A 23379-nucleotide genomic window follows, 5' to 3' on the forward strand; every position below is an offset into this window, starting at 1 on the left:
CCAGAGGCAATCTGTTATATTGCGAGTTACTAGTCACAGCCTAGAGGGACTATGCTATATTGCAAGTCACTAGTCACAGGCTAGAGTGAATCTGTTATTTTGCTAATCACTAGTCACAGGCTAGAGGGATTCTGTTATATTGCTAGTCACTAGTCACAGCCTGCCCTAGAGGAACTCCACTATTTTGAAAGTCACTAGTCACAGGCTAGAGGGAGTCTGTTATTTGGCTAGTCACTAGTCACAGGCTAGACTAGAGGGACTCTGTTATACTTCTAGTCACTAGTCACAGCCTAGAGGAAGTCTGTTATATTGTTAGTCACACCTAATTTGTTATTCACAGGCTGGTGAATGGGTTATTCTGCTAGTCACAGATTGGATGCACTCAGCCATTTTGATAGCTACTAGTCACAGTTATTTTGTTGGTTACAGGCTTGGGGACTCAGTTATCTTGCTGGTCACTAGTCACAGACTGGAGGGGTTCGGTTATCTCTCCAATCACAAGTCACGGGCTGGATGGGTCAGTTATCTTGCAAGTCACTAGTCACATAGTGGAGGAGCTCAGTTACCTTGCTAGTCACTAGTCACAGGCCATAGGGGCTCAGTTATAGTGTAAGTTACTAATCACAGGCTGGAGGGGCTCAGTTATCTTTCCAGTCACTAGTCACAGGCTGGAGGGGCTCAGTTATCTTGCAAGTCACTAGTCACAGTGGAGGAGCTCAGTTACCTTGCAAGTCACTATTCACAGGCTAGAGGGGCTCAGTTATAGTGTAAGTCACTAGTCACAGACTAGAGGGGCTCCGTTATCTTGCAAGTCACTAGTAACAGGCTGGAGGGGCTCAGTTATCTTGTAAGTCACTAGTCACAAGCTGGAGGGGATCAGTTATCTCGTAAGTCACAAGTCACAGGCTGGAGGGGCTCAGTTATAGTGTAAGTCACTAGTCACAGGCTAGAGGGGCTCAATTATAGTGTAAGTCACTAGTCACAGGCTGGGGGGGCTCAGTTATCTTGCAAGTCACTAGTCCCAGGCTGGAGGGGCTCGGTTATAGTGTAAGTCACTAGTCACAGGCTAGAGGGGCTCAGTTATCTTGCAAGTCGCTAGTCACAGGCTAGAGGGGCTCAGTTATAGTGTAAGTCACTAGTCACAGACTGGAGGGGCTCAGTTATAGTGTAAGTCACTAGTCACAGGCTGGAGGGGCTCAGTTATAGTGTAAGTCACTAGTCACAGGCTGGAGGGGCTCAGTTATCTTGCAAGTCACTAGTCACAGGCTAGAGGGGCTCAGTTATAGTGTAAGTCACTAGTCACAGGCTGGAGGGGCTCAGTTATAGTGTAAGTCACTAGTCACAGGCTGGAGGGGCTCAGTTATCTTGCAAGTCACTAGCCACAGGCTAGAGGGGCTCAGTTATAGTGTAAGTCACTAGTCACAGGCTGGAGGGGCTCAGTTATAGAGTAAGTCACTAGTCACAGGCTGGAGGGGCTCAGTTATCTTGCAAGTCACTAGTCACAGGCTAGAGGGGCTCAATTATCTTACAAGTCACTAGTCACAGGCTTGAGGGGCTCAGTTATCTGGCAAGTCACTAGTCACAGGCTAGAGGGGCTCAGTTATCTTACAAGTCACTAGTCACAGGCTTGAGGGGCTCAGTTATCTTACAGTCACAACTATTCTGCTAGTCACAGGCTAGGGGTGAGCCATTTTACTAGTCACGGGCTGCTTCCAGTTTTCAGTTATCATGCTAGTCACAGCTATTTTGCTAGTCACAGGCTGGAAGCTCTCAGTTAACATTCTAGCCAGGCTGAGAGAGAGTCACACAGCTGCCATTACTGGCAAACAAAGCCCATTCTAAAACCCAGAAATCCCACCAGAACTAAACTCATCTTTTCATTCAACATTCGATGTAACAACATCTGCTGCTACACAATGACTTCATCCCAGCCTGATCCAAACCCACAGAGATCCACTGGATTACCCATTAACCCATTCCCTTCAGAGCTGAACTTGATGGAGTGTGTGAAAGCCACAGCACTGCACCGAAAGGGTTAAACAGCATCTCTCAATGAAAGACAGGACACACCGTGATAAAACTCCATCCCAGCTTATCTCCATAATACAATACAACTGTTTAAGCATTACATCATTCTAACAACATGCAGCCAGTTTAACCCCTTCCCTGCCTGGGCCAGGCAGCATGGGGGGAAGGGGGCTAACATTATTTTCTATAAAGTTAAAGCGATTTACCTCTTCCCTGCAGATCTCCTGTCTCCAAGCCATCCTTAACTTTGTGTTTTCCAAGACAGATGTGAGTCTTACAGTTTGTCTCCAGTTCTGCTTCCTACATCCCACACAGACTCTCCTAGGGTTAAGGGGTCTTGGGGTCCCCAGACAGAGCAGGCAGAGATCATGAAGCCCTGTCCTCCCTCTGCCAGAGCAAGGGAGAGCAGACAGCACACAGAGACAGCCCCACTCATATGGGAGGACTGGCAGTCTACTCACAGCCCCTCCTGCTCCTCAGTCTGTGGAGTTACCCTCTCTCTATTTACAAAAGGACTCTCAGAGCAAACATCTCTGACACAGTGTTACAGTCTCAGAGCACATTCTATGTGTAACTGTCCACAGAGGTCACTTCACTCCCTGCTGGCTGTCTCCTCAGCCACATCTGACTTATTCATTCTCCTCTGATACTTTTAAACTCATTAAAAAAAATAAAATAATAATACTAAAATGTAAACCACAGCCACCAATCAGTGGCCTCTCTGCCTTGGCCATGTGACAGAATTTATCTGGGTCAGATAAAATAGGAATTGGGCAAAATGTAATCATGATGCAGAATATATGTTTTGGGGCAAGATGTGGGCAAATAAGGTAATACTTTATGATAATATTTTATTCTGCAGTAACTGATTAAAGGGGGAATTCTCTGTTTATTATAAAAGATAAACTGGCATTGTATAAATTAGTATTTTCACAGTGAGCTATTCCTGCACTATGGGAATCATAGAAATATTCAATTTAAATAAAAAACACATTATGCTTCTACTGCTTCTACATAAACAGGCATGTTTATTCTGAAAACTTGTTAAAACGTGCACACAATGCAATAAACATGCAGGTTGCATCAAATGATTTTTTTAAATTCACTTTTCTTTTGATTGTAAATTAAATACTTTTGAAAACTTATTCCATCTGCTTTTCATGCCAATATTACATCACTTCACCCCACATTACAGAGCCTCAGAGAAAGATGGTACTAAACTATGTGTTAGGTTTGGAATTATTTAATTGCTTTATACTTTACATAGATCAGTGCGGTGGGGTGCTTGTGAGTCTGCTAGATAAACCTACCATGGCTTCATGTTACTGCTTACTGGTGTAAACATTAGATGCATCTTTAACCGCCTATTCCAGGGTTAAACTGCCCACAGATGTTAATGGCCTACGGTTCCCCGAATTCTATGATGCAATAGATGGCCAGAGAATCATGGGAGTTGTAGTTTAGCAACATCTGGGGACTGTGATGCCTGGCCCATTCATACTTAAGTTTAGTCACTAAACACCGGATTGTACTGAGCTGAAAACTAAATCAGATATTTAGGTTGTAATGGCCAAACTGTCACCATAGCTGGATAGTTTTATTTTTTCTCCAAATTTCACTTTATGCCAAAGTTTTGCAACTCGATTTCCAAATGACGACAATTTTGTGTTTAGTGGATAAACCATTTGATTCCTATATTAAAGGGACACTGTACGCACCATACCCACGACAACCCTTGTCGTCTGACACACTTAACCAATGAATGTTGCCTAAATCTTGTGCAAAGTCAATATTGCCAGTATCAGAGTGTAATGTTCCCACTAGTAACATACTAAACTAGGTTCTGGCCCATAGTCCCAGGGACACCCACGGTTTCTGCATAGAGCATACTGGCGCAATAACAACTACAGCGGGTTATGGTGCTTAAAGACGGCCTTTAGGTTTTCTGGTTGTCATATTTGGGATTTCCATTACTAAATTATGATGATGTGAATGGACTAAGCAATCGCTTCCCCAATCCTTTCGCCAATTTACATGATCACTAATAATCGGAATGTCCATATCGCAGATACAAGAAATGTGATGTAACAGAAAACTGGAAAATATCAAAGTACTCTGACCTAAAAGTGGTGCAAAGTTTTAAGAGTGAGGCAGTCACCATGGAAACCAAACAGACTGGGGCAATCACCATGGAAACCAGTGGAATCAGCAGACACATTCCATTGGTGAATATTCCACTTCCACGACACTTTGATAAATCTCTCCCATAGCTTCTCCTTTCCCAGTAAAATGGCATGCTACACATGGCGCAATATTGAACACCCTGTGGAAACAGGACTATTTTTACGAGATTTCCTCTTTAAGGATAGGGAAGTTATGGAGGAGTCAGTGGTAGTGAATCATTCCCCAGATTAGTTCATTTTGTCTGTGCCAGAGGGTGAGAAAGTTCAGGAACTTGCTAACACAGGCGGGTGAAGCTACTTGAGATGTGCCTGCCATATGCCGTAGGGAAGCCAATTATTAATCCAGCCCTGGGGGCCACAGAGCAAGTAAGAACGTATCCAGGGCTCTGGGAGCAGTCAGGGCCAGCCCCCCTCCGCCTTAAATCCCAAATTACTCAGCAAATACGAGCAAATGACATATTTATTTACACCTTCCAGCTTTCTCTCCTAAAGCAATTTCTGGTTCCTGTTTCACTGCAGGTTTTACATTTTATAATATAGTCCAGTCCAGAAGCTCACAGCCCCACTGAGTTAAGATTAGATGCTCACAGCACCGCTGAGTTCAGCTCAGATGCTCACAGGTCCGCTGAGTTCAGCTCAGATGCTCACAGTCTCGCTGAGTTCAGTTCAGATGTTCACAGGCCTGCTGAGTTCAGTTCAGATACTCACAGCCCCACTGAGTTCAGATTAGATGTTCACAGCCCCACTGAGTTCAGATTAGATGCTCACAGCCCTGCTGAGTTCAGCTCAGATGCTCACAGCCCCGCTGAGTTCAGCTCAGATGTTCACAGGCCCGCTGAGTTCAGCTCAGATGTTCACAGGCCCGCTGAGTTCAGCTCAGATGCTCACAGGCCCGCTGAGTTCAGCTCAGATACTCACAGCCCCGCTGAGTTCAGCTCAGATGCTCACAGCCCCGCTGAGTTCAGCTCAGATGTTCACAGGCCAGCTGAGTTCAGCTCAGATGCTCACAGCCCCACTGAGTTCAGTTCAGATGCTCACAGCCCCGCTGAGTTCAGCTCAGATGTTCACAGGCCTGCTGAATTCAGCTCAGATGCTCACAGCCCCGCTGAGTTCAGCTCAGATGCTCACAGCCCCGCTGAGTTCAGCTCAGATGCTCACAGCCCCGTTGAGTTCAGCTCAGATGTTCACAGGCCCGCTGAGTTCAGTTCAGATGCTCACAGCCCCGCTGAGTTCAGCTCAGATGCTCACAGCCCCGCTGAGTTCAGCTCAGATGTTCACAGGCCAGCTGAGTTCAGCTCAGATGCTCACAGCCCCGCTGAGTTCAGTTCAGATGCTCACAGCCCCGCTGAGTTCAGCTCAGATGTTCACAGGCCTGCTGAGTTCAGCTCAGATGCTCACAGCCCCGCTGAGTTCAGCTCAGATGCTCACAGCCCCGCTGAGTTCAGCTCAGATGCTCACAGCCCCGCTGAGTTCAGCTCAGATGCTCACAGGCCCGCTGAGTTCAGTTCAGATGCTCACAGCCCCGCTGAGTTCAGTTCAGATGCTCACAGCCCCGCTGAGTTCAGCTCAGATGCTCACAGCCCTGCTGAGTTCAGCTCAGATGTTCACAGCTCCACTGAGTTCAGCTCAGATGCTTACAGCTCCACTGAGTTCAGCTCAGATGCTTACAGCCCAGATGTTCACAGCCTCGCTGAGTTCACCCCAGCTGTTCACATCCCTGCTCAGTTTAGCCCAGAAATTCCAGCTGAGTTTACTCCCAGATACTCACAGCCCTGCTGACTTCATCTCAGATGTTCACATAACTGCTGAGTTTAGACCAGATATTCACAGCTCTGCTGATTTCAGTCCAGATGTTACAGTGCTGCAGAGTTCAGCCCTAATGTCCACAGCCCAGTTGCGTTCAATCCAATTGTTCACAGCCCCGCTGAGTTCAGCCCATATGTTACAGTGCTGCTGAGTTCATCCTAGATGCTCACAGCCCAAGTGAGTTCAATCCAAATGTTCACATCCCTGCTGAGTTTAGCCTGGATATTCACATCCCAGCTGAGTTCAGCCCAGATAATCACAGACCTGCTGAGTTCAGATCAGATGCTCACAGCCCTATTGAGTTCAGCCCAGATGCTCACATCCCTGCTGAGTTTAGCCCAGATATTCCAGCTACAGTGCTGCTGAGTTCAGCCCAGATGTTCACAGCCCTAGTGAGTTCAATCCAGCTGTTCACATCCCTGCTGAGTTTAGCCCGGATATTCACAGCTCAGCTGAGTTCAGCCCAGATGCTTACAGCTCTGCTGAGTTCAGCCCAGATGTTACAGTGCTGCTAAGTTCAGCCCAGACGTTCAGAGCCCTAGTGAGTTCAATCCAGATGGTCAAAGCCCTGCTGAGTTCAGCCCAGTTGAACGCAGCCCTGTTGAGTTCAGACCAGATGCTCACAGCCCTGTTGTGGCTTGCAAATGTTCCTTTTTCATTTGAGGCCTACAGTTCGTAGAAGTGCTGAGCTGCTCAAACATTTCCTGAATTCTACCAAGATGCTTATTGCTTTGCTGAGTGCAACTACCAAATATGGAGCTTACCTCACCCCTTTGGCTAGCTGTGTCTTCGAACTCAGCAGTGCTCCAGATGCAGATGGGTTCTCAATGGGTGACTGTTGGAAACCCAAGGTGATAATTCTGCAATTCTGGTCTGGAGCCATACCTTTCTTTACATGAGAGGATTATGTAAAATACCCCCTGCAACTGTCAGTGTTACCCTGTAGGACGCATCTTTCAGACGCCCTTAAAGAGGCTGCATGGTCTGCAAAGGTATCTAGCCATTCACACTGTAATGGTACGTACCTTGATGCTGGTTCAGGTATTAAACGATTGAGATTGGCTTCCTGGGTTCTATCATCCTCCTGTAACAGAGAGTTAGGGGATCAGGAATGTGCGCATGTTATCAGAAACCCAAAATGTAACAATTCCACTTCCTTTTACTATTTATTGGCAGAACATGACATTATTAATCAAGTACAGTCAGATGTCTTTGGTCTACATTTTCCAAATTGGTCGTAAAAGAATTATGTCTAGGGATTTACTCTAAAATGTCAACTTCTAAAGAGCAAGTATTGTTATAGGTCCATTTTTTAAACGACTGGCGACATTAGAGAGTCTAAGAGCATGGAATGGTTAAATACATTTTAATGTTATATATGGAAAATTCTTTTAGCAGACATTTTCCCTTTTTCTTCCCAAACATTTTATTATTTAGAGTAATATAGAAGGACATGGCGGGTGTTGAAATTCAATTAATAACAAATAACTAACTCAGTGTTCTACGATTCTTTATAAATAATTAGATTAATTAAAACATTGTATTTATATATATATATATATATATATATATATTATAGTTGATTGCAAATAAAAACTAAACAGGAAAGCAAAACATTTAATTAGAGAGGAGGTATTTTTTGAGCAGAAAGTAGTTTTGTAAAGAAGACATCATTTAGATGTCAGTGTTTTTTGTTTTTTTTACCCTTAAAGCCAAGATCTGATTTTATTTTCCTGCCCTGCTACAGAGTGCGCTACCTTCAGACACAATAAATTGCCAACTATTTTATACATTGTTTGAGCAGATTCATGAGTTAAAATTGCACAGAAACAAATATTCCGAATAGAACACAGTAATATGACACTCACTCCGTGGGACATTGTATCAGAAATTGGATTACTGCTCATTGTCCTGGGAAATTATATTTATATGAATCCACCCAAAACAAAATCTGTAGCGAGGATTTGTGTGCGCATCTGCTCCCAAAAAGCAGATACTGTTAGTTCACTAAACTAAGAAAATCGGAAAAATTATGAGTCTCCAATTTAGTTCCAGTTTAGCAACTCTTAAAAAATTTGTCAATTTGCCACAATTCCAAATTAACTCACTAATCCGATACATGGGGAAAGATCTATTGTCATGTCCACAGCTCGACCATACAACAGCTGGCAACAAGTAATTTGATCACAACATCCATGGCCTGTAGTATATTATAATTAATATTATTTATAGAGCACCAACATCTTCTGTAGCGCTGTACAGTAGTATGAAAAAACATTGGATTTCAATTTCTGCAGACAATGTGCTTAGTGTTGCTGTGTTTCACCTCCGGCATCCCGCAGTGATAAAATAAAGGTAATTCGTGGGAATTCTGAGAATTTTATTATTAATGTGTCCTGACATGACACACGGATAGCTTCTGGAAAAAAACCAAAAACAATTACATGTGATTTACACGCTGTCATTCCGTGTAACATGTACTCTGCTTCCGCCTGTCAGTATCTCCATTTTTATGACCCCTCTGAGCCAGTCCCAGGTAGCACCTGCCTGTTACTGGATTCCCACTATACACAGACTGACAGGATGCAGGAAGCCACATTGTTAGACAGTGAACAGGTAAAGACTGGCTGAGCCTAATCCATACATCCCAAGTGGCACTATTTTGGACACAAATCCCTCTGTCCACATTTTCTATCCCAATTTCTCTCTTTTCTTGGAGCTCCATATTGTTGGTGTGTCTGAGTGTATAACAGAGCTCCACAGCAATAATACTCCCAGTAATGTGTCTTTGAACTACAATAAATATGTTCAGAAATCAGTCTGTGTAAATAAGATCCATTACAAAGAGAGTGCCACTGTACCCAGCCCATGTCGTTGAGATGAAGTGGTGTGGATGAATTTAGTGTCCATTTAAAGAACCGTTTGCTTAAAACTATTTTTAATATAATAATCTTTTCATCAAGTTTTGAAGTCTGTGTATACAAAAAAAAAGGTAAAAACCCATCCCTTCCTTTAATATATGGCAGGTTCCATCAGCCATATACATACACCTTGGGTAAGAAAACAGACAGTTAGTCTCTATGGTCTTCTCTGTTTCTGTGCAGGGAGTGAAGCAGGGAAGACCATAGAGACTAACTGCTTTCAAACACTGTTCGACCCAAGGTGCATGTATATGGCTTGAGGATCCTGTCACATATTAAAGGTAGGGGTGAGCTTTCTCATATTTTTTACATAGAATTAATTTAACACAATATGTTTCCTCTCAAAGCTTGATGAAATTATTATATTATTATTGTATTAAAAATAGTTTTGAGGTGATAGTTGTCCTTTAACCCCTTAAGGACCAAACTTCTGGAATAAAAGGAAATCATGACATGCCACACATGTCAGGTGTCCTTAAGGGGTTAATTAATATTTTTAAAGGAATGGACATGCTGTGACTGCTGCATTCAGACTGCACTGCCACCCAGTGGGCAGATGTGGACATTGCTGATTACTATGTTAACAGGAAAAGCTTGTCTGCAGTTAGCAATGATGCTGTTATAAACCAAGTACAGTAATGGGAACAGGTTGTTGTATCTATCTATATAAACACTCACCCATGTTTTAATAAGTGAATATGCACTTGGGATGCTGAGTCTGTCTCAGGGTGGATGTATTCTATCCGTAAGCCAAGAACCCTGATACTGACCCACCAAGACCGATTCACCAAGACGCCCAGGCTGATCCATCAAGACCCCCCCTGGAACTGATTCACCAAGACCCTGGGACTGATCCACAAAGAATCCTGGGTCTGATCCACCAAGACCTCCAAGCTTATCCACCAAGACCCCCCTGGAACTGATTCACCAAGACCCCCAGGCTGATCCATCAAGACCCCCCTGGAACTGATTCACCAAGACCCTCAGGCTAATCCATCAAGACCCCTCTGGAACTGATTCACCAAGACCCCCAGGCTGATCCATCAAGACCCCCCTGGAACTGATTCACCAAGACCCCCAGGCTGATCCATCAAGACCCCCCTGGAACTGATTCACCAAGACCCTGGGACTGATCCACAAAGATCCCTGGGTCTGATCCACCAAGACCCTGGGTCTGATCCACCAAGACCCATGGGACTGTTACTTTCCTGCTCTCATACCCTAACATACTGTGACGTGCATGCGCAGTGCCATTGCGATCTGCCTTAGAGAATTATAGGTGCATCGTGGTGAGTGCTGCGCATGTACCTGCGGTCCCCAATGTTCCTCTACGAGGCATGCCTCTAGTGTGACATCTGACGAGGATGAGCCGTGGGATCACAAGGGAGACTCTGTGTTGTAGAAAAGGTCAGTAAAATCCTTTATTTTGTTATCTTTTGTTTCTTACTTGTTACCTGGAGGGAGCCTTAAAACTTACTAGGGACATTTAGACTCTAGCATTAGGAATACAGATATTCAGTGTCCCTTTAAATTCTCGATCATGTCTGCTGTAATGATAGCTGTGTGACATTGTGCATAGTGTGATCCAGTGTTTTATTTGATACAAGTGCAGTATATATTATATATACCATAATGGGTTGTGTCAGAGTATTGCGCTGAGTTTAACATATTTTATAACTGATCATTTATTATCTAACTGATTTCTTTCTCCCTTTTAGGCATTTACTGTGACATTGACTCTTTATGGATAAACGTCCTCAGAGTCTCTCTGTGGCCGTGTTAAAGAGAATCGAGACGAAGGATTGGGGAGAAAGTCATCGAGTTCAAGGTGAGAGATGTCTCAGACAGCGAGTGACTCACAGTCTGTGAAGTTTGGCAGGAGAACCTTACAATGCTCTCTGTATTTCTCCCAGGTTTATATCTGCACTGACATCCCATCCCAGACTGGGACTGAGAGGGTTAATATACTAAAATCTGGATTTAGGCTTTTCAATGCAGGGGAAGATCCCACATGTTTATCATTTCCTTCCAACAGCTGCAAATATATTTATATCTTTTACTGTCTGATATCAGTATCTGAGCCCCTGCTTTTACTCATACACTGGGAGAGCCTATACCCACAGGGCATGAGATGCTATAACCACAGAGGGCTGAGTGTACCCACAGAGGTACGTGAATATACCCACAGGTCATGCCATGCTATAACCAACCACGGAGTACTGAGTATACCCACGGAGCTACCTGATTATACTCACAGCATGCTAAGCATACCAACAGAGTTCCAAGTATATCCACAGCGTGCCGAGTATACCCACAGAGTGCTGAGTGTACCCACAGAGGTACATGAATATACCCACAGGTCATGCCATGCTATAACCAACCACGGAGTACTGAGTATACCCACGGAGCTACCTGATTATACTCACAGCATGCTAAGCATACCAACAGAGTTCCAAGTATATCCACAGCGTGCCGAGTATACCCACAGAGTGCTGAGTGTACCCACAGAGGTACATGAATATACCCACAGGGTTTGCTATGCTATAACCACGGAGTTCGGAGTATACCCATGGAAGTACCTGAGTATACTCATAGTGTGCTGAGCATACCAACAGGGTTTCCAAGTATACCCACAGCATGCTGAGCATACCCACAGCAGGCTGAGCATACCCACAGAGTGCTGACTGAGTATATCCACAGCGTGCTGAGCATACCCACAGAGTGATGAATATACCAACAAGGTATGCAATGCTATAACCACAGAGTGCCAAGTATTCCCACAAGCACAGAATGTTCTATACAGAATACTTTACACAGAGTACTCACAAAGTATTTGCATATACCCACAGGGAATGCTGGGTAATTGCCTCTCCTCATGGAGGTGTTTTCCTATTTACCCAGTACACACCATGCACTCAGGGCCAGATTAAGAGCCGAGTGGGCCTGGTGCTGACAATTATGATGGGGCCTAATTACAGAATCTTATCGACTAAAAACACTAAAACAGTCATACCTCCCAAGCGTCATGTATCTGATGGAGATGGTGTTGGAGGGAAACTCAAAGGATGCAGCTATAAGAAAACACATACTCTATGCTAATCTCTCTCTAATTTATGCTTTCATCTTTCAAGTAAATCCATACCCCCTAATCGCAGTTTCCAGTGAAGCAGGAAGTCAATGGGCGGGGTAAAAGGGTGGGCCACTGACGTGAATCACGTAACCAGAACTGCCAAAAGGGGCGAACATGCCCAAAAAGGGGACATATCTGTCCAAAGAATTGGAAGGCCAACCTGGCATCAGTGTCCCTATATACCACAGAATCAGTGTCCCCATGTCACCCAGTCCCCTAGTCTCCCAGTGTCTCAGTGTCCTCGTTTCTCCCCATGTCCCCATGTCTCAGTGTTTCCTGTGTCACTAGGATACTAGGGGACACTGAGAGACATGTGGACACAGTGAGACATGGGGACACTGAGACACCAGGGGCACTGATACACCAGGGGACACTGAGAAACTTGGGGACACTGAGACACTTGGGGACACTGGGAGACATGGGGGCACTTGTGGATACAGACATGGGGACACTGGGAGACATGGAGATACTGGGAGACATGGGAACACAGACACTAGGGACACAGAGACATGGGGGGACAGACACAGGAAGTCACGGAGACACAGACACTGGGAGACTAGGGGTCACTGGGAGACATGGGGACACTAGGACACTAGGGGCACTGACTGGGAGGCATGGGGACACTGAGACACTTGGGGACACTGGGAGACATGGGGGCACTTGTGGACAAAGACATGGGGACACTGAAAAATGTGGGGACACTGAAACACTAGGGACACTGGCTGGGAGGCATGGGGACACTAAGACACTTGGGGACACTGGGAGACATGGGGACACTTGGGAACACTGTAAGACATGGGGCACTTGTGGACATAAACATGGGGACACTAAAAAATTTGGAGACATGGGGACACAGACACTGGCTGGGAGACATGGTGACACTGAGACACTAGGGACACTGGCTGGGAGACACGTGGACACTGGAGACAGATATTTGGGGACACTGGGAGACATTAGGCTTGTCAGTAAAAGCAAAAGATTCAAGAAACCACTGTGATACTCCGCAGATGTGGCTAATATAGTAAAAAACAAAAAGTTAGCATTTAGTAATTGTAAAAGAAAACAGTGAGGAAGACAGAATGATCTATAAGATTAGGCAGAAAGAGGCTAAGCAAGTTATACGAGCTTCCAAATCACACACAGAAGAGAAAATAGCACAGTCAGTAAAAAAAGGGGACAAAATATTTTTTAGATACATAAATGAGAAAAGGAAAGTAAAACAAGGATTAGTTAGATTAAAAACAAAAGAGGGAAAGTATGTAGAAGAGGATAAAGCTCTAGCTGACTGCCTCAATGAATATTTTTGTTCAGTGTTTACAGATGAAAAGGAAAGGGACCTCAGTTAGGAAAAAGGACAAATTAGTAATTTATTACATGTGAGTTTACAGAAGAAGAGGTTCTATTTCAACTGTCAAAAGTAAAGACAAATAAGTCAATGGGACCTGATGGAATACACCCAAAGTTATTAAAAGAGCTTAGTAGTGAACTAGCAAAACCATTAACAGATTTATTTAACCAATCATTGTTAACAGCAGTAGTCCCAGAAGATTGGAAGTTAGCGAATGTTGTGCCCATTCACAAGAAAGGTAGTAGGGAGGAGTCGGGCAACTATAGGCCAGTAAGCCTTACTTCAGTAGTGGGGAAAGTAATGGAAACCATGTTAAAGGATAGGATTGTTGAACATCTAAAAACACATGGATTTCAAGATCAGAGACAACATGGATTTACTTCACGGAGATCATGCCAAACTAATCTTATTCATTTTTTTGATTGGGTAACTAGAATAATAGATCATGGTGGTGCAGTAGACCAGTGCGGTACATCAGGGGTCTGTACTTGGACCCATTCTCTTTAATATTTTTATTAGTGATATTGCAGAAGGTCTTGATGGTAAGGTATGTCTTTTTGCTGATGATACTAAGATATGTAACGGGGTTGATGTTCCAGGAGAATAAGCCAAATGGCAAATGATTTAGGTAAACTAGAAAAATTATCTTGAGTTGTGGCAACTGACATTTAATGTGGATAAGTGCAAGATAATGCATCTTGGACGTAAAAACCCATGGGCAGAGTATAGAATATTTGATAGAGTCCTAACCTCAACATCTGAGGAAAGGGATTTAGGGGTGATTATTTCTGATGACTTAAAGGTAGGCAGACAATGTAATAGAGCAGCAGGAAATGCTAGCAGAATGCTTGGTTGTACAGGGAGAGGTATTAGCAGTAGAAGTGTTAATGCCATTGTACAGAGCACTGGTGAGACCTCACTTGGAGTATTGTACGCAGAAGGATATTGATACTTTAGAGAGAGTTCAGAGAAGGGCTACTAAACTGGTTCATGGATTGCAGGATAAAACTTACCAGGAAAGGTTAAAGGATCTTAACATGTATAGCTTGGAGGAAAGATGAGACAGGAGGGATATGAGAGAAACATTTAAATACATAAAGGGAAATAAACACAGTAAAGGAGGAGACCATATTTAAAAGAAGAAAAACTACCACAACAAGAGGACATAGTCTTAAATTAGAGGGGCAAAGGTTTAAAAATAATATCAGGGGGGCTTGGACTCTGAGCGGAGCAGCCGCATGCCGAGCGAGCTCCTGCATAAACCGACAATTTTCGGGGTAATACCCCCATCTCCAGCCTGAATCCTGGCACCCACACTCATAATCCTGCCAGGGGACAGTTGGGGACACTGGGAGACATGGAGACACTATGTCCCTAGTGTCTCCATGTCCCAATGTGTCTCCCAATGTCCCTATGTCTCACAGCGTCCCCATGTGTCACAGCATCCCCATGTCTCAGTTTTCCCTAGTGTCTGTGTCCCCATGTGTCCCCTAGTGTCTCAGTGTCCCCATGTTTCCCTGCTGCTTTTCCCCCCACCCCCCATCCTTCACTTCCCTGAGCTGTAGTCTGTCTCTGCAGACTGGGAGCTGCTGTATGAACTCTCTGTGTTATGTAGCTGCTCCCCTGCGGATCAGTGAGTAGAGAGAGGCAGGGAGGGAGGGATATGCTGTAACTTCCTATCCCTGTCTCTCTCCACACACAGTGACCCCTACTGGCTGGTGCTGGTATTTCGTAGTAATCTCCGTTTATACTGAGAAAAATATCTGCATTTGTATTGCTGGTATTACTGCAATACCGGCACGGCCAGGCAGCCTCAAATACCGGCTTTTTTTTTTTTTTAAATGGGCCTATTCCATGGGCTTGGGCCTGGGCCTGGAGCTGCAGCTCCATCAGCCCCTATGTTAATCCGGCCCTGCATGCACTACTGCAGATTCCACCATTTTTATTCAACAAGTATTGTGCTTCAAAACCCTCAAAGTATTTTCTGTTCCTTTTTAACTATAACTGTAAACTCTACAGGAGACATAGTCAACACCTGGCCTGTGTATTGCTGGTTGAGGATACTAGGAGGTTCTGTACGCAGTGGGGGCTATTTTCTCCCCCCTGTAGTTGGTGATATTAGTCCCTTAGGGATCGGTGAGGAATAGTAATCTATTATAAGTCTACGTAATGGAGTGTCTGCCTCTTTATATAAATAAATTGGAGAGAACGTGCACACCGAGCTCGGCTGAGGCAGCTGCACGTTCTAGTTATTTATATGTAATGTATATTTGTGCAGGGCCGCCATCAGGGGGTGACAACCATGACCGGGTCCCACATGTAGCAGCAGAACTGCCGCTGGTGCAGCTGCACTGGGGCCCGAACGCTGATGGGGCCCATCGGGTGGCACAAGCATTTAGGGATACCCGATGGGCCCTACATGTCCTTTTTTTTTTTTTTTAAAGGGGACCGGGATCAGCGCTGTGGCCGTGACAAGCCCCTTTTAAAAAAATATAATGTAGAAAATACAATACACAATATATGGGGGAAAGTGTTAGCAATAAATGCTATAAATCACCTGAGTGTGAACCCCTTATACCATTCTAAACAATATAAAACAAATACATATAAAAGGTGGAACACATCTGATGATTAAACATGGAGCCAAATAGATTCATATGAGTAGCGCTGAGGGACTTTTAAAGGATGTCCCTAATCCTTCTTCCAGTGCATTTCAGTGGTAATAGAATAGAAGGACCTTCTTAAGAATAAACACACTTTATTTGGTCAGTAAGCACATACAACTATGTGCAAAAATGGTAAAAAAATATATATATATATATGGGGACATAAAACATAAGTCCAGGATAAAAATAAATCCAATATTGTCAATTAGTCCAAATTGGTACCTTGATAGTAGGTTAAACAGTCCTATTTAACCTACTATCAAGGTACCAATTTTGACTGAGCTGTGTTAGGAGCCCCACAATTTCTGATGGCGGCTCTGTATTTGTATGTGTGTGTCCTCATTGCTGCCTGATTTATAGAGAATATCTGTACATTGAAGGGAGCGTTCGCTCTGTGAGTCATTTCTTGGCCAAGTTCCACCGAGTTCACCGTTTGGAACAGAAAGATGGAGGCCAGGATTGGAGGAGACAGGTTTATGTTTGAATTATTAGGATTGTTCTGCAAAGTCCCTGCAGACGCAAGTTAACCCTTTCCCAGCCAGTGATAGCAGCAACGTCGTGTCTGGAGATAGCAATGCACGATTCCTGCCAGATTCTTCCCTCTGGTTCTCTTCTGATTCTCTGCCTGACTGTCTTTCTTGCTATGTCTTATACGTGATGATCAATATTGCCAGAGTATTGACACTACCACCACTCTAATCCATGCTTTCACTACTTCATCCATTTTAAAAGGTCAAGAGGAACGATGTCACACACTCACAGAAATAAGCTCGATGCTAAAACGTCCATTGTTCTTGGGCAAAATCGTGCACAAGTAATTTTTATTTGTATGATTTTACACACACTGGGTTATTTGCTAAAGTGAAAATTCAAGGTGAATCCAAAGTGAATTTCAAATTTAAGGCCAGAGTAGCCAAATTGAAAGCATAGCTGATTTAGAGAATTTTTCCAGTTTGGCTATTTTTTACCTTAAAGGGACACTATGGTCACTAAAACAACTATAGCTTAATGAAGCAGTTTTGGTGTATATAATACATTCTAAATTAACCCCTTCCCGACCGGTGACGGAAATTTTCCGTCAACCTTGTCCTTCAGTTAAGGACCGTTGACGGAAAATTTCCGTCATTTACTAAAGTTAACCCCAGATCTCCGCAATCGCGGCGATCGCGGGGTTAATGGTGCTCTGGTCTGCCTCTGTATCTGCCGATCGGGCTGCCCCAGCTCATGTGCCCGCTCTGACAGCATGTCAGAGCGAGCACATGTGCTCAATGTACTTACCTTCCGCCTCCCTGCACTTCCGGGTTCTGTGTGAAGTGCAGGGAGACGGATCTTCACTGATCCTGCCCCCTGGTGGGAAAAAAAAAATTAAAGTTAAATCCCACCCCCCCTTTCCCCTGTTTTAATAAAATGAACCCCTTCCCTGCCAATTGATCACTGACTACAGTGATCAATTGGCAGGGTATACATTTTAATGTCATCTGATTTTTTTTTTTAACCCCTGAGGTTTAATTATTATTTTTTTTAACCCTCAGGGGTTAAATTTATTGTATTAATTAATTTAAATATTAAAACATTATATATTTAGCTAGCTGGGATGGGTGGAAGTTAGTGGGGAATTGGGGAATTTGGTGTTAGGATAACTAGGGGTTAACGTAAAAAAATTGTTAAAATAAGCTTTAAAAAGGTAAAAAAAAAACTGTTTAGTAACGTTTAAGTAAAAAAAACAAAATACCACCCCCCTTTACCCAGTCTAAATAAAAAATAACCCCTTCCCTGCCAGTTGATCACTGCCTACAGTGATCAACATACAGATCGCAGTATTATACTGTAATCTAATTTTTTTTAACCCCTGAGGATTAACTTTTATTTATTTTTTTAACCCTCGGGGGTTTAATTTATTTAATTAATTCATTTAAATATTTTATAATTATATATTTTGCTAGCTGGGGTGGGTGGGAGTTATGGGAAAATGGGGAATTTATTGTTAGTGCTGCTTACTGCTAGTTAGGGGTTAACGATAAAAGAAAAGTTTAGAAAAAAATGTAAAAGTGTAAAAAAAGTTAAGAAAATGTAAAACATTTAATAAGTAAAAAAAAAGTTTAAAAACGGGTTTTACAAAGTAAAAAAAGTTTTACAAAGTAAAAAAAGATTTACAAATTAAAAAAATACATTAAAAAATGCTCATTACCACTACACTTGGTACAAGCTAGCGGAAAAATTATCCCACGCTAAGGTTCAAAATATGCCTTTTGAATTGCCCTGGGATGTCTTCTTTAAGAAATGGTATGCCTTTATGGGGTAATTGGATTATATAGCCTTGTAAAATACTCTAAAATGGGACATGGACACAGCGTAAAAATTCAAAGTTTGAAAAAAAACTGGAATGGCTGTGTCTCAAATGTGCCCCTTCAATGTCCACATATACCTGGCAAAGGTACATACGGGGGTATTGCTGTACTCAGCCGACATAGTTGAGCAACATATGAAGTATTATACAGTCGTAGTACACATAAGGTTTGAAAAATATACTGCGCAAACTCACTTTGTGTGTCAAAAAGGCAGAAAAAATGTGTTTTACCACTACACTTGGTACAAGCTAGCGGAAAAATTATCCCACGCTAAGGTTCAAAATATGCCTTTTGAATTGCCCTGGGAGGTCTTCTTTAAGAAATGGTATGCCTTTATGGGGTAATTGGATTATATAGCCTTGTAAAATACTCTAATATGGGACATGGACACAGTGTAAAAATTCAAAGTTTGAAAAAAACTGGAATGGCTGTGTCTCAAATGTGCCCCTTCAATGTCCACATATACCTGGCAAAGGTACATACGGGGGTATTGCTGTACTCAGCCGACATAGTTGAGCAACATATGAAGTATTATACAGTCGTAGTACACATAAGGTTGGAAAAATATACTGCGCAAACTCACTTTGTGTGTCAAAAAGGCAGAAAAAATGCGTTTTACCACTACACTTGGTACAAGCTAGCGGAAAAATTATCCCACGCTAAGGTTCAAAATATGCCTTTTGAATTACCCTGGGATGTCTTCTTTAAGAAATGGTATGCCTTTATGGGGTAATTGGATTATATAGCCTTGTAAAATACTCTAATATGGGACATGGACACAGCGTAAAAATTCAAAGTTTGAAAAAAACTGGAATGGCTGTGTCTCAACACCAACTAACATGTCCTAAGTGGTAAGTGGTAATCAATCTCACAACAGTGACGGATTGACCAGGTCACTTTAATAACTGGCGCTGGACCTGGACTCCGGACCAACTTCAAAGAGAGCTTTTATCACTATATTTGCCCCTTCATCCTGTGCTATAGCCCTGGAGGACATAATAGAGCCTAGCCTGTCACCCAGCTAGCCCCCACCAATTGTCAGGATGCTCTTTAGAGTATGGGGCACACAGAGCTCAACTAGGAGGTATCCACAAAGCTCATGGAACTGTACACCTGATCAGAAGGATGCTCTGATCCGCTGAAACTTTGAGTTTCACTCGTCCCAGGACTACCAAACTGAGCGCTATTTGGTGGGGATGTCGGGGAAATGATGAGGCATACAGCACCATGAAGGACTTGTAGGAGCTCTTTTCTATGGGGCTCTGGGAGGGCATTTTTTGGGGGGGTCTTGGTGTAAAACAGTCTGGTGCTCTGCGCCGTATTGGAGGATGGCCGCAGCCTGGTCAAACTTCAACCTGTAGTTGCTCGGGCTAGACAACTGATCCGAGCGCACTTTGGACTGCTTGCACCTCTAAACCAGAGCTCTCCAGGGCTAATAGCTCTTGGGGACAACTTGTTGGAAATACAGTACTCTGTTTTGGGGATATTATTGTAAGCGCCCTGGTGTCTGGTAGTTAATTACATTATTCTGCCATGGATTGAGTTATGTCCCAGACACAAAGGCACTGTGGTGGGATTGTATTGTTTAGTTGATAACCCCATGTTAGGAATGTCTGTTTAAGTAAGTGTGAGCTACTAAATAAAATGTGTACGTTTTACTCTTCAAATCTCAACTGATGCTTGGGAACTGAGCTATAATCACTTGAGCTGATCTGTTCCAGAGGAGAGTTCATGCTTGGCGCGGATACTCAGTCTGAGTATAGGATCTCCGTTACGCTCAAATTTAGTAATTTTACATGTTTAACTGTCATTTAGTTACTTTAATGTTAAACTACATTCAAAGGGCTGAGTGAGCACCATGGGAAATTAATTTAAACACAAGTGCACTGTCTGAGTCCCCCATCACTGGTTCAGGCCTGCTTAGATCATGTAGTGCTTATAAGGAAGATCTGAGCTATGTCAACGGTCTATGAGAACTGAATATTCTTTCCTAAAATAATAAAATCATTTAGTGAAAGAAACATTGGAATTAGCAGATGTAAAAACCAGAAGTTGAGCCAAAAAAAGACACCAAACACCCAAAATCAGCACAAAACTAATTTACAATTTCCTCACCGCACAATTATCGCAAATGTCTCTCGACATTTCTCTTTTAAGCTTTTCCAAGTCAAGCGAAATAAACCCTGAGCTGGCGCAGCTTCCCTAAAAATCTACACCCTCCGTCCCGTCTGTGGTGTAAATTGGATTATTTACATTAAAAGCCCCATTTCAGGTGAGAAATAAACATGTTTGTAATGAGTCTCTACAGCTGCGTTTCAAATGTCTGTAAGGAGAATGTTTTAGAAATATCTTGGGACCTGCTGAGGTACATTCTTTCTTTTCAGCATTTTGTAGGTAATTTAAAACTATACATAGGTTGTGTTCAAAATAAACACAAAGATTTAATGTGTTTATGTAGTATATGGCAGAGACTTGAGTTTGAGTCAGGCTATAGCTTTTTATACAAATTAACCGGTTGCCGTTGTAATTGGGTCTTGGGTCGGAATGTGACAGGAGATTAATCTCTCGATTTAAAAAAAAATTCTAATTCAATATGGATGTAATATGATTAAAGTGCACCTGTAATGGTAAACACAATTGTACATAAAAAGACAGAATGAGAAGCATTATCTATACTTTGTGCTAGAGATTGGCATCAAGGTCTATGCCGAGAATTGAGTGACAGATATAGGAATGGACTGACTGATCTCAAGTCGTTCTGATGCCAATATGCTGGCAATGAAACCAGCGTTTCTGTGCCATTAGGGAGGACTGTGTCTGTGGCGGAACCAACCTCGCCACTGGCCACTGGAGGAGCCTGGTCGCCCGCCTCCTGCCACTGGACTATGGCCCCATGTTGAACACTGTTTTTTTTTCCTGCAGAAAGGCTGGTTCGTGCCTTTCTGCGGACTGTTGAAGCCATGCTACCCCAGATAGCTATGCCATGGAGCCCAGCCGTATACTGAAAGACTGTATGAAAGACTTTGGCTCCATGGCGATTGAACTGTATGTATGTGATCTGAGCGCCATCCGGTAATAATGTGCGCTCAGATCTAAGCTATCTGGGGATATGTAGAATGTATATGGTTTATGTGATAAATGTAACAGTATGTATTTTTATGTCTTTTATTGTCCTTTGTCTGCCATGTGGCTAATGGAGTTTTGCCTCTGTCCTGGGAGATAATTAGATTACTTCCCAATTATATCCAGGACAGAGAGGAGGGATTGTGATGCATTGTGGGATTGTAAGCTTGTGATTGGTCAATGTCCAATATGTTTCCCAGTCTTCCATCTGGTCCCCTAGGGGAGTGTCCACCAGGTGGGAGACCTGCATAAAAGCCGGGCAGGTAGCCCCAGTAAATCAGTTCTGCTTGACCTTCAAACGAAGTGTCGTCTCGTTCTTGGGGGGAATTGGATTGTTTGCTGTTACAGTGCGACTGCCAGGAGTGTAAGCTGTTCGTATGGTTTTTCCTGTTCGGCTGTTTACAGCATTCGTGTGTTTCCTGTTCGGGAGTTTGGAGCATTCCCCTGGTTCCAGGTCGGGAGATTGGTGAATTAGTGTAGTTTGCAAAGGGGAGATTGGTGAATTCATGTGTTTGCAGTTCGGGAGATTGGTGATTGCAGTAGCTGCCTGTGCATCTGAAAAGGGGAATATCGCCTAAATGGTTTTTAACCTCTTGTGTGCAAAACGGTCCGTTACAGTGTCCCTGCAGGGTTCAATAAAAATGGAGGTTTGGCGGGAGAAAGACGTGACCAGGAGCGGGGTGGATTACATGATTGTGACATCCATGAAACCGCATTGAAGGCTGCGCTGGAACACCAGAATAGAATTATATGATACACCTGGAATAGAATATATGATAAATATTTAAGATTAATTTGTAAATAATCTGTTTAATGCATATCCCCAGATTCTGCAAGTTCTGCAGTAATGCCTGAGATCCCTTATTTTGTTCCGAAGTTTATCCAAGAACCTCAGGGAAGAAAAAAAACAGAAAATAATGGTTAGTGCCACTTCAGGCTGTCCTGTTATACATACAGCCTCCTCTACATTCCAACAGTCCCAATCTAGCAGGAAAAGTCCAAAAGTCAATGACTTTCTTATCTCATTCTGGTAACCTTCACTCAGTGACACCAGAATTTTTTCCCCACAAAATTCTCAGTTAGAGGGAGACGTTTAAGTCACTTTCGACCATTACACCCATGGTGTGCGCAACCTCCATTGGCTGGCTAGCATCGTGACATAGGTTGAAACACCTTTTTTTTTGCAATGCGGCCCCCAATCACACGCCACCACCAGCCCTGTTTTTATAATTCCCAGTATTGGGGTTAATGTTGTCCTCTGCATGAGGATATATTCGCTGAAATTAATCTTTATATGGCACAGTGCGCCTCGTCTCTTAGAAAAACAAGCATTCTTCCATACTCTTAACTAATGTTTCCTGCACGGATTTCATTACAGCATCCTGTGGACAAACCTACATAAATAGTTACATGTGTGTGCGCTTTGTGTTTATACATTTTTGCGTTTCGGGGGACATGGAGTGTTTGGCAGACATTCCTGTCGGGCGTCTCACCAGAGGAGGTGATATCATTATAAAGAAGGGGAAAATCACTAAACAGCCACTTGTCCAGCAACGTGCAAAACCCCTTAAGGACACATGACATGTGTGACATGTCATGATTCCCTTTTATTCCAGAAGTTTGGTCCTTAAGGGGTTAAGCAAACAACATGTGGACGAGTTTGAAATTTTTTTCTTTAAAGGTTAAATACTTTGGCCTAAGTTTTGCACGTAAGCTATAAAGTTATGTTAACATACTATTTAGTGCCATGTCCTGGTCGAACATCCATGAAAATATTCAAGGTCGTACACGCTAGGTTTAATTGTTTATTCATTTAACATAAGCTC

General features: G+C 43.1%; 2 protein-coding genes across 3 annotated transcripts in view; both read right to left on the bottom strand.

Moving 5' to 3' along the window:
* Positions 1 to 23379, bottom strand: part of DENND2B (DENN domain containing 2B) — a 165429-nt gene that overhangs the window by 128245 nt on the left and 13805 nt on the right. The window contains exon 2 of one of the 2 annotated variants that reach the window (XM_063437869.1): positions 7043 to 7101. The gene's annotated coding sequence lies outside the window, so the exon portion shown is untranslated. Of the gene's footprint in view, positions 1 to 2234; positions 2489 to 7042; positions 7102 to 23379 lie in introns of those variants that run through there. The other variant, XM_063437868.1, reaches the window with a different exon arrangement.
* Positions 1 to 23379, bottom strand: part of TMEM9B (TMEM9 domain family member B) — a 242560-nt gene that overhangs the window by 81270 nt on the left and 137911 nt on the right. The gene's annotated exons all lie outside the window — the stretch shown is intronic.

Source organism: Pelobates fuscus, chromosome 12 (assembly GCF_036172605.1).
Source record: "Pelobates fuscus isolate aPelFus1 chromosome 12, aPelFus1.pri, whole genome shotgun sequence".
Taxonomy (NCBI): Eukaryota; Metazoa; Chordata; class Amphibia; order Anura; family Pelobatidae; genus Pelobates; species Pelobates fuscus.